Genomic DNA, 15,400 nt, shown 5'->3' on the forward strand with positions numbered 1-15,400 from the left:
TAAAGCCCCAAACACAAGGTATCAGCAAAGAGGCTAACCAATTTTCCAAGCCAAGCCAGAAGTAAGAAAACACATGATTCATAGTACCTAGAGAGATAGAAAGAGCAGATTAAATGGATAAATCAAAGCAAAATGTAGGAGGATTTTTTTGGAGAATCAAATAAAGAAGGTGACAGATCTGACTTGTCTATGGCAGGCAGATGGATGACATTCCTACATTTCTTTAGGTCATCCCCAGGCAGACCACAAGGATGACAACAGAGACGAGAGGAGCTCAGAAAAATACAATAGCCACACTGCAGAATGTTCTGGAAAGATAACTCATCGACTCCTTTACTTATTCATTTATGCAGCAAGTCTTTGTTGAGTACATCAGATGCCATATACTTCTCCAAAAAAACAAGATAAATCAGATAACATTCTTACCACAAGAACACACAGTGTTTGATGCTACTAAACATATATGTAAAGAATCAAATTTTGTTTTATGTTTTAGTGTCATAATGGAAGCAGGGACACTTCCATGAGAAGACAGAAGTGTAAAATATCAAGTATGGTACGTGGCAGATTAGGAGATTAAATTACAGTGTAAACTGCCTTTGGTTTATCCACCTTCATCTACTCTAATGAATACCAGAGACTAAGTTAGCTTAAACAACAGAAATGTATTTCTCACAGTCCTGGAGGCTGAAAGGTCAAGGTGCCAATCAATTAGGTGCTGGTGAGGACAATCTTCCTGATTTATAGACTGCCACCTTCTTGCTGTATCCAAACATGATGGAGACAGACAGAAGCAGCAACGTCTCTCCTGTCTCTTTTTATATTAATCCAATCATGAGGGCCTCCCCATCACAACCCAATTACCTTCCAAAGGCCCCATCTCCAACTAATATCGCATTAGAGATTAGGTTCCAACCCAAGAACTGTGGGAGGGAAGGGGTTCAAACATTTGGTCCAATGCAACTTTCATCTTTTCCTTAGACCACTGCAAAGCACTTATCACTGTGTTTCCCTCCAGTCTGGCCTGTTTCCATATTTATTTCCTATAAAGTAGTTAGACTGATCTTGCAAATGTAGATCTGATTATGTTATAGCCCTTCTCTAAACTCCTTTTTTGCTTCTCATTCTACTTAGAGAAAATCACCTTTCACATAATTTATAAAACCTGCAGGGTCAAACCTTGTTTCACGTCCATTTCGTCTTGCTGCATTCTTCCCCTTAACTCTCTCAGCTCCACCTACATGCATGTATTAGTTTACCAGCACTGTCATACAAAATACCTCAGACTGGATGGCTTAAAATACAGATATGCCTTTTATCATAGTTCTGGAGGCTAGAAGTCCAAGATCAAAGTGTTGGCAGGTTTAATTTCTCCCAAGGCCTTTCTTTTGGACTCTCATGGTGTCTTCACAGTCTTTCTTCTCATGCATATAGATTCCCTGATGTATCTTTGTGAGTGTAATTTTCTCTTCATGTAAGAACATGAGATTAGATTAGATTATGGCCTAAACTAATTATTTCAACTTAATTATCTCTTTGAAGACCTTATCTCCAAATGCAGTCAACATACTGAGATAGTGGGCATCAGGGCTTCAAAACTTGAGCTTGGAGAAGGAGACACAATTTAGTCCATAATAATGCAATTATTTTCATTTCCTGAAACACCCCATGTTTTTTCTCAGTTGAAGTCTTCACACATGTTATTAATACTTTGGGGTGTTTTTCCTCTTTGCTTCAATAAGTTACCATTTATTCATTCTTCAGATCTCAGGAAGTTTTTCCCTAAATATCAATGTTGACTGAGTCTTCCCATTATATACATATCCTTAAATCTTACAGAAATTTGTTCTCTTATAAATACAAGCTTAGTTACTCATTATGAGTCTATTATCTTCTCTTGTCTTTCAACAATGCATCCTATGAACATAAGAACAATGTCTTTTATGCCTGTATTCAATTCCTTATTCATGTCATGAAATTATACCCAATTTTATTTTTTTTTTGTTTTGTTTGCATTTATTGTGTTCTCTAATTAAAAGAAATCAATTGTCCTTGTATTTAATTACAAATTTCTGTCTTCTCTAGCTGTTATTTTATTTCTAATTATCTTGAGTACTTCGCTTTTGTGTTCTGCATTCTTTTTATTCAAAATATAGATTCACTTTTCAATTGTGTCTATTCTTTGTGTTGTGGTTTATATTTATTTATTGGTTCTGAAATGGAGTTTCCTTAGATCCCAATTTGTTTCTTTTACATTAACAATATCCTTTTCCATGACATTTCATTATTTTATTCCTTAACTGTAAGACACACAAAGAACTTTACAAGCTTAGCATGAATGTTAGGCACTAAAATAGCAGAAATAAAATCTATGCTTTCCAGACAAGTAAAAGAAAAATGAATAATAAAAAGCAATCAATAGAAAAGGCAGAAACAAATGTAACAAAAACAAAATCAATCCCCAAGAGGCAGAAAATAAGAGAAAACCATTAACTGTAAGAAGCAAGTCTAATTTTAAGGATGTCCTATCATAAAAACATGAAATAAAGTCATGAAGAGCACAAATAGAGTAGAAATGTTACAAATGTAAAGGAAATATATATCTACTCATTGCATTCAGTAAAATATATGTGTATATATATCTGTAATCCAGATAAACTGCTTAACATGTTCATTTCAGGAGAAAATGAAAACAAAAGTTCAATATTGAGGGACAGAAGAATATATAAAAGGGAAATTTTACTAAAAAGTAAATTGGTAGAAAAACATCCATATCAGAAAAAAAGTTCAAAGTAACAGTATTGATGGTTATAAAGAGAGAAACTATATGTTACTAAAACTACCTTTCAGTGCTCGCTTCGGCAGCACATATACTAAAATTGGAACGATACAGAGAAGATTAGCATGGCCCCTGCGCAAGGATGACACGCAAATTCGTGAAGCGTTCCATATTTTTAACCACTTGTAAAAGAATGAAACTAGAACACTTTCTAACACCATACACAAAAATAAACTCAAAATGGATTAAAGATCTAAATGTAAGACCAGAAACTATAAAACTCCTAGAGGAGAACATAGGCAAAACACTCTGTGACATAAATCACAGCAGGATCCTCTATGACCCACCTCCCAGAATACTGGAAATAAAAGCAAAAATAAACAAATGGGACCTAATGAAACTTAAAAGCTTTTGCACAACAAAGGAAACTATAAGTAAGGTGAAAAGACAGCCCTCAGTTTGGGAGAAAATAATAGCAAACAAAGCAACAGACAAAGGATTAATCTCAAAAATATACAAGCAACTCCTGCAGCTCAATTCCAGAAAAATAAATGACCCAATCAAAAAATGGGCCAAAGAACTAAACAGACATTTCTCCAAAGAAGACATACAGATGGCTAACAAACACATGAAAAGATGCTCAACATCACTCATTATCAGAGAAATGCAAATCAAAACCACAATGAGGTACCATTACACGCCAGTCAGGATGGCTGCTATCCAAAAGTCTACAAGCAATAAATGCTGGAGAGGGTGTGGAGAAAAGGGAACCCTCTTACACTGTTGGTGGGAATGCAAACTAGTACAGCCACTATGGAAAACAGTGTGGAGATTTCTTAAAAAACTGGAAATAGAACTGCCATATGACCCAGCAATCCCACTTCTGGGCATACACACTGAGGAAACCAGATCTGAAAGAGACACGTGCACCCCAATGTTCATTGCAGCACTGTTTATAATAGCCAGGACATGGAAGCAACCTAGATGCCCATCAGCAGATGAATGGATAAGGAAGCTGTGGTACATATACACCATGGAATATTACTCAGCCATTAAAAAGAATTCATTTGAATCAGTTCTAATGCGATGGATGAAACTGGAGCCCATTATACAGAGTGAAGTAAGCCAGAAAGATAAAGATCATTACAGCATACTAACACATATATATGGAATTTAGAAACATGGTAATGATAACCCTATATGCAAAACAGAAAAAGAGACACAGATGTACAGAACAGACTTTTGGACTCTGTGGGAGAAGGCGAGGGTGGGATGTTTCGAGAGAACAGCATGTATATTATCTATGGTGAAACAGATCACCAGCCCAGGTGGGATGCATGAGACAAGTGCTCGGGCCTGGTGCACTGGGAAGACCCAGAGGAATCGAGTGGAGAGGGAGGTGGGAGGGGGGATCGGGATGGGGAATACATGTAACTCCATAGCTGATTCATGTCAATGTATGACAAAACCCACTGCAATGTTGTGAAGTAATTAGCCTCCAACTAATAAAAATAAATGAAAAAAAAAAAAAAACTACCTTTCACTGAGAAGAAAACCACTGTGAAATTTAATGACCTATGCATGCAAAAATAATAAAGCAAAATTATAAAGTATAAATTTAAAAATAATATCAAACACAGGAAGAAAGTTTAATCATCTATCCCAGAAATAGATTTTTTATGCAAACAAAAATTGTAACAATCTAGACCTTTTAACAAAGAGCGTTAAAAGTTTAATCTAATTTCTATAGATATAACTCTTCACCAAACAACATATATATATAATACAAATATATACACATATATAGTGAAACATTACTCAGCCATAAAAAGAATGAACTAGTAGCAATTTCAGCAACATGGATAGACCTAGAATTTATACTAAGTGTAGTAAATCAGCAGAGAAAGATAAATATTATATGATATCACTTATATGTATATGGAAGCAAATAAAAATACAAATCAACTTATTTACAAAACAGAAACAGATGCACAGATATAGAAAACAAATTTATGTTTACCAAATGGAAAAGGGGAAGGAGAGGGATAAATTAGAAGCTGGTGATTAATAGATACATATCACTATATGTAAAATAGACAAATACCAGGATTTACTGTATAGCACATCAAACTATACTCAATATCTTCTAATAACCTAGAGCATGTAGGTTATTAACCTATTAACCTACAATAGGAAACAACATAAAGCTGAACACATGAAACTAACACAGTATTTTGAATCAACCATAGTTTAACGGGTAAAATTAGAAAAAAATAAAATAAAAAATAAAAAGAAAGGATACTTAAGCACAATTGCACTCATCTCACACACTAGTAAAGTAATACTCAAAATTCTCCAAGCCAGGCTTCAACAATACATGAACCATGAACTTCAAGATGTTCAAGCTCGTTTTAGAAAGGGCAGAACCAGAGATCAAATTACTAACATCTGCTGAATCATCAAAAAAGAGAGTTCCAGAAAAACATCTATTTCTGCCTTATTGACTATGCCAAAGCCTTTGACTGTGTGGATCACAATAAACTGTGGAAAATTCTGAAAGAGATGGGAATACCAGACCACCTGACCTGCCTCTTGAGAAACCTGTATGCAGGTCAGGAAGCAACAGTTAGAACGGGACATGGAACAACAGACTGGTTCCAAACGGGAAAAGGAGTATGTCAAGGCTGTATACTGTCACCCTGCTTATTTAACTTATGTGCAGAGTACATTATGAGGAATGCTAGGCTGGATGAAGCACAAGCTGGAATCAAGATTGCCAGAAGAAATATCAATAACCTCAGATATGCAGATGACACCACCCTTATGGCAGAAAGTGAAAAAGAACTAAAGAGCCTCTTGATGAAAGTTAAATAGGAGACTGAGAAAGTTGGCTTAAAGATCACATTTAGAAAACTAAGATCATGTCATCTGGTCCTATCACTTCATGGCAAATAGATGGGGAAACAGTGGCTGACTTTATTTTTTTGGACTCCAAAATCACAGCAGATGGTGACTGCATCCATGAAATTACAAGACACTTATTCCTTGGAAGAAAAGTTATGACCAATCTAGACAGTATATTAAAAAGCAGAGATATTACTTCGCCAACAAAGGTCCACCTAGTTAAGGCTATGGTTTTTCCAGCAGTCATGTATGGATGTGAGAGTTGGAGTGTAAAGAAAGCTGAGCACTGAAGAACTGATGCTTTTGAACTGTGGTGTTGGAGAGGACTCCTGAGAGTCCCTTGGACTGCAAGGAGATCCAGCCAGTCCATCCTAAAGGAGATCAGTCCTGGGTGTTCATTGGAAGGACTGATGTTGAAGCTGAAACTCCAATACTTTGGCCACCTGATGCGAAGAACTGACTCGTTTGAAAAGACCCTGATGCTGGGAAAAATTGAGGGCAGAAGGAGAAGGGGACGACAGAGGATGAGATGGTTGGATGGCATCACCAACTCGATGGACATGAATTTAAGTAAACTCTGGGAGTTGGTGATGGACACGGAGGCCTGGCTTGCTGCAGTCCATGGTGTTGCAAAGAGTTGGGCACGACTGAATGACTGAACTGAGGTTTTAGAGTTTGGGTTCAAGTGACTTAAGGTTGGTCTTTCAAAGTACAGAGCTGCTTGGTTTTGAAAGAAGTTTGTGACATAATTTTGGTAGACATAAAGAGATAATGATTTTGAAGTGAGTCATGATAAATAGTTGTTTGACAAACTAGTTTTTTACCCAGATGAACAACCTAATATCTTGCAGCAAAACCATTTGCCCAGATGAGCAAACCCTATACCCGTAAGTATTAGTATGGAAGAATTTCCTGAAGCAAATAGTGAAACATTTATTGATTTACAGTCTCATCTTTTTGGGCAAGAATTTGATGGCATAAATCCTGTAGACCTGTTGACACAGGTGGCCTCAGCTCTTAGTCATGATTTATAAGTTATATAAAAACAGATCTCAGTATACATTTTCCTTAATAACTTTTCTGTATTTTAAATAGAACAAAATAATAAGCAATCACAAAAGAATAAACACCAAAGGAAAATCACTACATAAAGAGACACTCATCTTCTTTAATTATCAAGGAAAATATATCGTTGCTTAGTCGCTAAGTCATGTCCACCTCTTTTACGATCCCATGAACTGCATCCCTCCAGGTCCTCTGTCCATGAGATTTTTCAGGCAAGAATACCAGAATGGGTTGTCATTCCTCCTCCAGGGGATCTTCCCAACCAGGGATCAAAGCCACATCTCTTAAGGCTCCTGAATTGGCTGGTGGAATCCTTGCCACTAGCACCACCTTGGAAGCCCCAAATACAAAAAAAAAAAAAAAAAAAGAATCTCATTCCACTAAGATTTAACAAGGACAAAAAAACTGAAAATCATTCACTATTGGTGGGTGAATAAAATGGTAAAACATGTTAAGAGGGCAACTTGTAAATATCTGGATATAGTGAGATATATAATTTGTGACTCAGCAATGCTAATTTTAAATACATACCCAAGAGAAACTCTTGTACATATTAGCCACAGATGATATGCACGAATATATCCATTCCAGTGGTGTCCTTAGTTAAGGGAATAATAAATTACTGTGCAGTCACTCAGTTCTTATAGCAACAAAACTATATTAATATATGTAAACATGGATAGATATAAAAACCAACACTAAAAAAAAAAAAAAAACTTCCGAAATAACACATACATTAATAGCATTTATATACATTTTTAAAACAACGATGCAAGCAATACCTATGGATTTAGTGACAAAATAATAAAAATCATGAACAGGAAGGCACACACAATATTTATCTCTGGAAAATGAGATAAGATAATGTGATTTCAATGGAGAACAATAAGGACTTTACCATCTTTCATAATGTCATATATCTTTCATTTGAAAAAACAATAAAATAAAATCTGAAGCAGAAGCAATAAAATATTAACATTTCTTCATTCTGACTGGTGGGTACTTGTGTGTTTTATATTTTACGTTGTATGTTTTCATATTGTTTTAGAACTTATCAGTTTCATTAAAGGGGAATAAGAAAGTTCATCAAGGTGGAAAAACAGTACAGCACAAGCTATAGGTAAGCAGAATCTAGGGCAGCTAGTCTATTTTCACTTGTCATTCCCTTGACATTGGCAATCCCAAGGCCAAAATTTTATATAGTTGAACACTTTCCTTGATCTTCTAGTTAGCTTAAAATCCCAGAGACACATCTCCTAACCCCCAACCCTCTTTTTTCTGTTAATATAATAATTTATATGAGTATCTTTCTCTGTGTATGGATCTTTGTTTCTCAAATATTTATATTTTTGTGCAATACATTTCTTGTTCTTTCAAACCTCCATTGATGTTGGTAAAAGACCCAGAGAAAAGGAACAAGAAATAGTACAAGAACCAAAGAAAGAGAATAAAATATTCTTTGCCCTAAGGCCTAATTATACCAAGGTAAACATTGCAAGTTATTTCATATGGGGTAATTTCCAACCAAGAGGAAACATCCAGGTTACTTTACTAGCCAGGAGAAATAAAGAGAGAAAGAGAGAGAGAGATGTTATCTCAAGTATAAATCGTCCCATGTTCCTCTAGTTCAAGGCTATCTGATGAAATTACACTATCATTCCCAAGGCTCTATCATTCAGAAATTGTGCCCAAATGGCTAACCTTATACTTACTTGGGAGGAAAGCAGAAGACTTTGGCTAAGAAACACTGATGAAAATGTTTGCAGAGATGACTTCACTGAGTAAACTGAAAGATGGCTGGAATTCACTGCGCTGCAGAATAATGAAGATGAGAGTTTAAAATAAATGTAAGCCTGCACTTCAGGCTGATACTGGGGGGCCACCATGGATTGGGGTGAAGTCATAAGTATATCGAGAGTTGTTGAAGGTATGGTAGGAGATGGCCTTATCCAGGAAGAATGTATTAACTGAAGGGTGTGCAGGAATAGAGAGACAGCAAATGTTAACTTATTTACAAAAGAAAAAGGCAACAAAAGGGAACAGAGGAGTAGCCACAGAGTTAGAATGGGAATCCAGTAGGAGATGTGCCGAAATTCAAGACATAATTTATTTTCCTATATAGGATAAAATGGTCAACAGTACTGAATGCCTTGAGTTATCTTACGATGAAGTTTGAAATAATCTTATTGCAATGAATACTTGAGAGGTCCAGGGTAAATGTGATAGGAGTCCTAATGGAAATAGAGGAATAGAAGTTCATTATGGCAGCATGAAATGTAAATCGGAGGAGAGGAAATGGTTGTATGTCTATGTGATAGTACACAGTATTTAAAAGTATTTAAATACCAAAGCATTTAAAAGCAATATTCTATATGAGATAAGACAAATATAAATTAAGTTAGAGCTTGGTACCTTGCTGCTAAACTCCAACAGAAAAAATAATTTTTGTATAACCTATCTTGTTAAAAAAACACTGTACATTTAATACATTCAATCTTAATAAATGCACTTAAGTCAGTTATTAATTTGTAAAAGAAAAATTCAGAACATGTGCCTTATTTTGAACCCATTATCATTTAAAGTTTATAATCCTGATTTCAGTTATTTTATATTATGTATTTCATTTTATTGAGGCATAACTAAAATGTACAGTTCTGAGTTTGAACAAAAGCATAATGATAGATTCTCCCCTAGAATCAGAATATAGAACAGTACTATCTCCTAAGAAAATTTCTACAGGTTGTAGTCAGTCTCTTCCCTCACTCTGAGTGCTAAGCATGCAATAATTGGTTTGTAGAATATTATATAAATAGAATCATAGAATATGCAGCATAGTGCATTATGCACTTAATACAGTTTGCTTGCAAATTATCATTTTTGTTGCATGTATCAGTAGTAGCCATTTGTATGGGCATACCACAGTGTATTTATTCATTCAACAGTTGAAGAATATTTGTGTTGTTTGCAGTTGAATTGATTATGGATAAAGCCACCATAAACATACACATAAGTGTATGAACCTAAGTTTTCATTTAGCTTGTGTTAGAAACTTGGGAGTAAAATGACTGGATCATGGATCATATGATTATTGTGTATCAGGTAGGATTTTATTTGCTTTGTTTCTTGTTTTGTCTTCCCAGCCATTTTAATCAATGTGTAATGCTATCTTATTCTGGTTTGAAATTAACTTCCCTGGTGACTAACGATAGTCAGCATTTGTATTCAGCACCCTGTATTGCCTTTTCTATATTATCTTTTGCAAGGTGTCTATTCAAATTCTTTGGCCATTTAAGTTGTACTGCATGTGTCTCTTCTTATTGTTTTGAATGTTCTTTATAAATTCTATATAGAAATCCTTTAGTAGGTTATGTTGTTTGGCAAATATTTTCCTCAATCAATAGTTTGTCTTTCCATTTTCCTTACACTGTTTTTTGAAGACCCAATGTTTCATTTTTTTTTTTAATTTTAAAGAGAAATTATATAAATGACTGTTTAATACTGAGGCAGAGTTGTCAAAGTTGAAATGCTGGAGTTCATTAGTTGTTTGCAGCACAGATTTAGATTAAGTTGTATGTCTTTCAGGCACACACAAATTCATGCCTGGTTAACTGACTTATGCAGAGGATACTATATACATGAAATTTCCTTTTACAGACATATTTTCAGTTCCCTTTGGAACTAGAAGAGAGGGATATTCAAATTTTGAATGAAAAAAACAACAAATATGTGATTAACTATAACCCCTATGGGTATTTTCATTACCCTAGATACTGTGAAGTTCCAAATATGTAAGTAATGGCTACTTATATGTCTAAGACATTTTATTACTTTCTTGTTTCACTTTCTTTTAGGTAGGAAATTCACTTGGGAGAAAACTAGCAATGTTGAAAAACATGAAAATGTGATTTTTTACAGATTTTTTTTTTTTTTTAAAGAAAGCAATTCCATTTCTACCCTGACTTTTTCATGAAGCTGGTGATCACTGGTTCCAGTGAATGCTGCTTCTGGTGGTTCAACAGGAGTTTGGCTCAAGCTACGATAGTGAGTAAAGGAGCAAGATGAGGTAATGAAGGAACGTAGCTTAAATGTGAAACCAGATTTCTTAATGGGCATTAAAACTTTACTGAACGTCAAATATTTATGGTTTTGAAACACTAGCTAAAACTTACAGTTTCTTTGATCTGGATATCTAGGAAAAAGATAGTTAATGATGTCTATAACTTAGAAAGTGAGCTCAATAAGAATGTTAATCACAAAAGGCATGCCTACGTCCCATAGGCCTAACGCCACACCTGGCATGTAACATGTGCTCAGTAAACGTTATATTCTCTTGGAAGTAATACATGATATGAAGAACTTTTTGCTTAGGCATATTAGCTTCCAAATAATTTCCAAGAAGAACCTTTTTTTAAACTTTTATATATAAACTACAGAGAATTATCTATAAAAGTATATTGCTGCATATAGGGGAAACCAGGTTAACCCATTCAATTTTTACAACTTTGTTGTTTTTTTTTTTCCCCAGGGGTACTGCATCCCATTCCCTGCTAATTTTCTCCTTTATTTTTCTAATCTGATTAATATATTTCCATTTTTATTAGGTCTAATAGATAGCTGATCTAATTTGGAGCTTATAAATTATACAGTTATATGTGAATTGATTATAGCACATAACTCTAATGGACTGGCAATCTTTTCAGAGATTAGAAGTGCTGCTTAGTTCCCTTTCTATGGATGATTAATTTTCAGTGGTTATCAACTCTCAAACTGAAAATTAAGCAATACATATTTGCTTTGTGGATGACCAGTTTTATTAAAGTAGTAGAGCTGATGCAATTAATTATCGATACCCTATGAAGTGAAGCCAAAATTAAAATGGCTTAAAAGAAGCAGGCAGGTATCTATTGTCAATGGTAAAATTCAGTGACTGCTGTAAAGAAACAGTGTCAGACTGCTCCTGATCATTTATGCAACAATCTGGAAAACCTGCACAAACTATTCCTAGTTTGCTTCCACATTTTTTTCAGGAAAATTGATTTATACCAATAACCGTTTAAGATAAAGTGAACTGAAGATGATCAATGTTTCAACTGAAACATGATTCCACAGAGACCTTTCCATCCCCACTGGTGCTTAGAGGCGCTCTGCCTTTGGTGTTGACCATCACTCAAAACAAGGGAAAAGCGTCCATTGGAGCCCTCATACTTAGCGCTCGTGCTTGTTTGATCATCATTTCTGTAACCGGTACTCTGAGAACTAAGAGTGAATAACTGGAGATGCTGTGACAATGTCCCGGTAGGGAAACCGCATTGTAGCTGAAGGTTGGCTCTCCTGGTGGTAGCTTCTCACAGGAGGAGTGAAATTAGCCCAGCTAAGTTATTGCTAGAAATTTCCTTTTGCAATATGGGACTTCTCTGTCATACTAACATGAATTAAAGTTTTGAATATGAGACCAGCTATGCTTTTGTGTGTGTATGGGGGATCTGTGGTAATAGCTTTGAGTTTATTAATCATTTATATTTTATGGCAAAATAATTTATCAGATCCTATCCTTTGTGACAGCTAGACAAGAGTATGATCTCAGGTAGAGTTTGGGAAAGGAAAGAGGTAAGCAAAAGAAATCATCTAAGACAATGAGATCCTGAAGGGATAGTGGGAGAATGCTAAAAGTCAGGCAGTCCTAAGGTGGGGGCTTCCAAAAGTAAAGAATACAATAAAAAACAAAAAGTACTACCAGATCCACAAACTTAAATGTGCCATGATTCTTACAATGACTGAAAAATCTATTTACATTCCTCTCCAAAAAAAAAAAAAAAAATCAAACTTTAGTTTCCAAATAGGTATCATTTTAAAATCACAGTTTTATCAGCTAAGTAATTCTCCAAAAAGCAAAGGCAAACAAATAACATTTATTCTTTCTCCTCTTTATAATACTGATTATATTTTAGAAACATACTCCATAGAACAAACAAAGAAAACATTCCCTGCTACCCTGGCTCCTACTTGAACCCAGCCTCTATATGACACTTCAGTCTGTGGTTCCTGCCATACTGGACAACTTACAGTATTCTAAGCTTTTTATTATCTCTTGTTACGTGCTATTTCCAAGAATTTTTAACCTCCCTGCTTCTGCCTAGTAAAGTCCGTTTTCCTCCAAAGTACAGTTGAAATGTTAAATATTCTGGGAATATTTCTGTCCCCTCCCACAAAAAAAAAAAAGAAAGAAAGAAAAAGAAAAAGCTAGTCTCCAGGTAATCGATTAGTGCTAATGGTTTCTCAAGAATGATGGAGGTCATGCCTTCAACTTGCTGAACAAGGAATATTTATTGGACACATTGTTTGACAGTATTGTGTAGAGGGCATTAAATGTGCTCTTCTATTTAATTTTCAAGACAAAAGTATGAATTAGCTACTGATATAATTTAATTTTTTGGATTAGCAGACTGAGGCTCAAAAGTTTAAGGAATATGTCCATGGTCACAAAGCTTATAAGAGGTTAAATCCAGATTGTCTGACTCTAAAGCCTAAAGTCTGTGCATTTAAACAACACTCATTACTACCACTCATATTCTGAGAAAACCCCCTTAAACCAAGGTTTATTAATAGAGTCCTGAAACAAGAAACATATTTCAGTATGTCCTGGACCTCAGTGAAGAAGAGTTATGATCCAGCATGATGAGCCAATTATCAATTACCTTGGAAGATGAATACAGACAAGGACAAGAGGGAAAAAATATTCTAATAGCTAACAAGCTGATGGTGGTTTTCAATAAATTCTTAAAGTGACTATGCATTTCAGAATCCACTATATGTTTATAATTCTTTGTATATTTATTAATATAGTAAATATAGTTAACCTCTGTTGAACATTTAATATATACCAACACTGTCATTAGTGTTTTATATATTTTACTTTAATTAGTACTTACAGTAATAATCTGAGATAGATACTGTTATTATCCCCCAATTCCTACTGAGGAAATTTAGCAAAAGAGAAATTGGAAAATAAATGTTAGAACAAGGAGTTGAAATTAGCTTGCTCCTTGGAAGAAAAGCTATGACAAATGTAGACAGCATATTAAAAAGCAGAGACATTACTTTGCCAACAAAAGTCCATCTAGTCAAAGCTATGTTTTTTCCCAGTAGTCATGTATGGATGTGAGAGTTGGACTATACAGAAAGCTGAGCACCGAAGAATTGATGCTTTTGAACTGTGGTGTTAGAGAAGACTCTTGAGAGTCCCTTGGATGGCAAGGAGATCCAACCAGTTAATCCTAAAGGAAATCAGTCCTGAATATTCATTGGAAGGACTGATGCTGAAGCGGAAGCTCCAATACTTTGGTCACTTGATGTGAAGAAATGACTCATTGGAAAAGACCCTGATGCTGGGAAAGATTGAAGGCAGGAGGAGAAGGGGATGACAGAGGTTAAAATGGTTCGATGGCATCACTGACTCAATGGAAATGAGTTTAAGCAAGCACCGGGAGTTGGTGATGGACAGGGAAGCCTGGCATGCTGTAGTCCATGGGGTCATAAAGAGTCAGACATGACTAAGCGACTGAACTGAACTGAATACAGTCAGTCTGTTTCAAGAGTTCAACCTGCAACTATTTTATCTATACTATATATTAAATATGTGCATGTACTATATTCCATAAGTATGTAGTTAGAACATATTTCTCATCTTGAATCAGGCTTAGCCTTGTTCAACACTTCTGTCATTTCTATAAGTTCTTGTTGTAAAGAGCATCTGGATATTAAATTTATATATATTTATATATGCATACACACACACACAACTAGGTGTCCCAGTTTTTTGATTCAAGAATCTAATTCAAAACTAAGTATTTTTTTAAGTAGAATGCAGCAAGTATCATTTTAGACTTGATCATAAATTATATTAGTAAACACTACTAGCTGGTATTTCCATTAACGGAGATTTCAAAACTTAAAATATAAATCTAATAGGCATAAAAATGGGCCCACCAACAGATGTTCAGAAGGCTCATTTTTCAGTGTAGGATTTGTCTTAATCCATTCAGTTTCTTGCTGGAGTTCTGCCTTCACAGTTGTTTGGTGTCTCAATCACTTCTGTTGGTTTAATCTCTCAGTTGAGCAAGCCTCCAGCTCTCTACCCAGTTGGGGAGAGGCAATTTCCAGTTTGTGAAAGGTGGGGAGGGAGGGATGGATGGGTGCATGGGTGGGTGTGTGTGTGTGTGTGTGTACAGAGAGTGACAATGAACACTAGGATCCCAGATCCTTATTAAGCAATAGCCCCAACTGTATTTTTAAGTAATTAATGTGCTTTCATCTCACAATTTTATGTAAGCATCTAGTAATTCAGCCATAGCCTCTACTTCTATGTAACTTCATTTCAATTACCATTTAAACAACATATTCTTGTTCTGAAAGACAGAGAGACTTTCATCATCCCTTCTATCTAGATAACATCTAAAGACAAATCCCACAGGACTGAGCATATGAACCCATAGTTACACTCAGCATGAAGTAAGCTGAGGTCAGAACCATGGGCACGAGATCAGCCCCCCAGACTTAATTTAATCAGAGAAAAAACTTAATTGTAGCATACACTTACATGTGTATATTCTTAAATTAGAAACAAAGTTATTCAAATATAGTTGATAAAAAGCA

General features: G+C 35.2%; 1 non-coding gene across 1 annotated transcript; it reads left to right on the forward strand.

Annotated features, from left to right (window-relative positions):
* Positions 1-2,849: 2,849 nt before the first annotated feature.
* LOC133065768 (U6 spliceosomal RNA) lies at positions 2,850-2,956 on the forward strand. The gene has a single exon (XR_009695016.1). It is a non-coding gene; the product is annotated as a U6 spliceosomal RNA (small nuclear RNA).
* The last annotated feature ends 12,444 nt before the right edge of the window (positions 2,957-15,400 follow it).

The sequence above is a fragment of the Dama dama genome, chromosome 11 (assembly GCF_033118175.1).
Source record: "Dama dama isolate Ldn47 chromosome 11, ASM3311817v1, whole genome shotgun sequence".
Classification (NCBI taxonomy): Eukaryota; Metazoa; Chordata; class Mammalia; order Artiodactyla; family Cervidae; genus Dama; species Dama dama.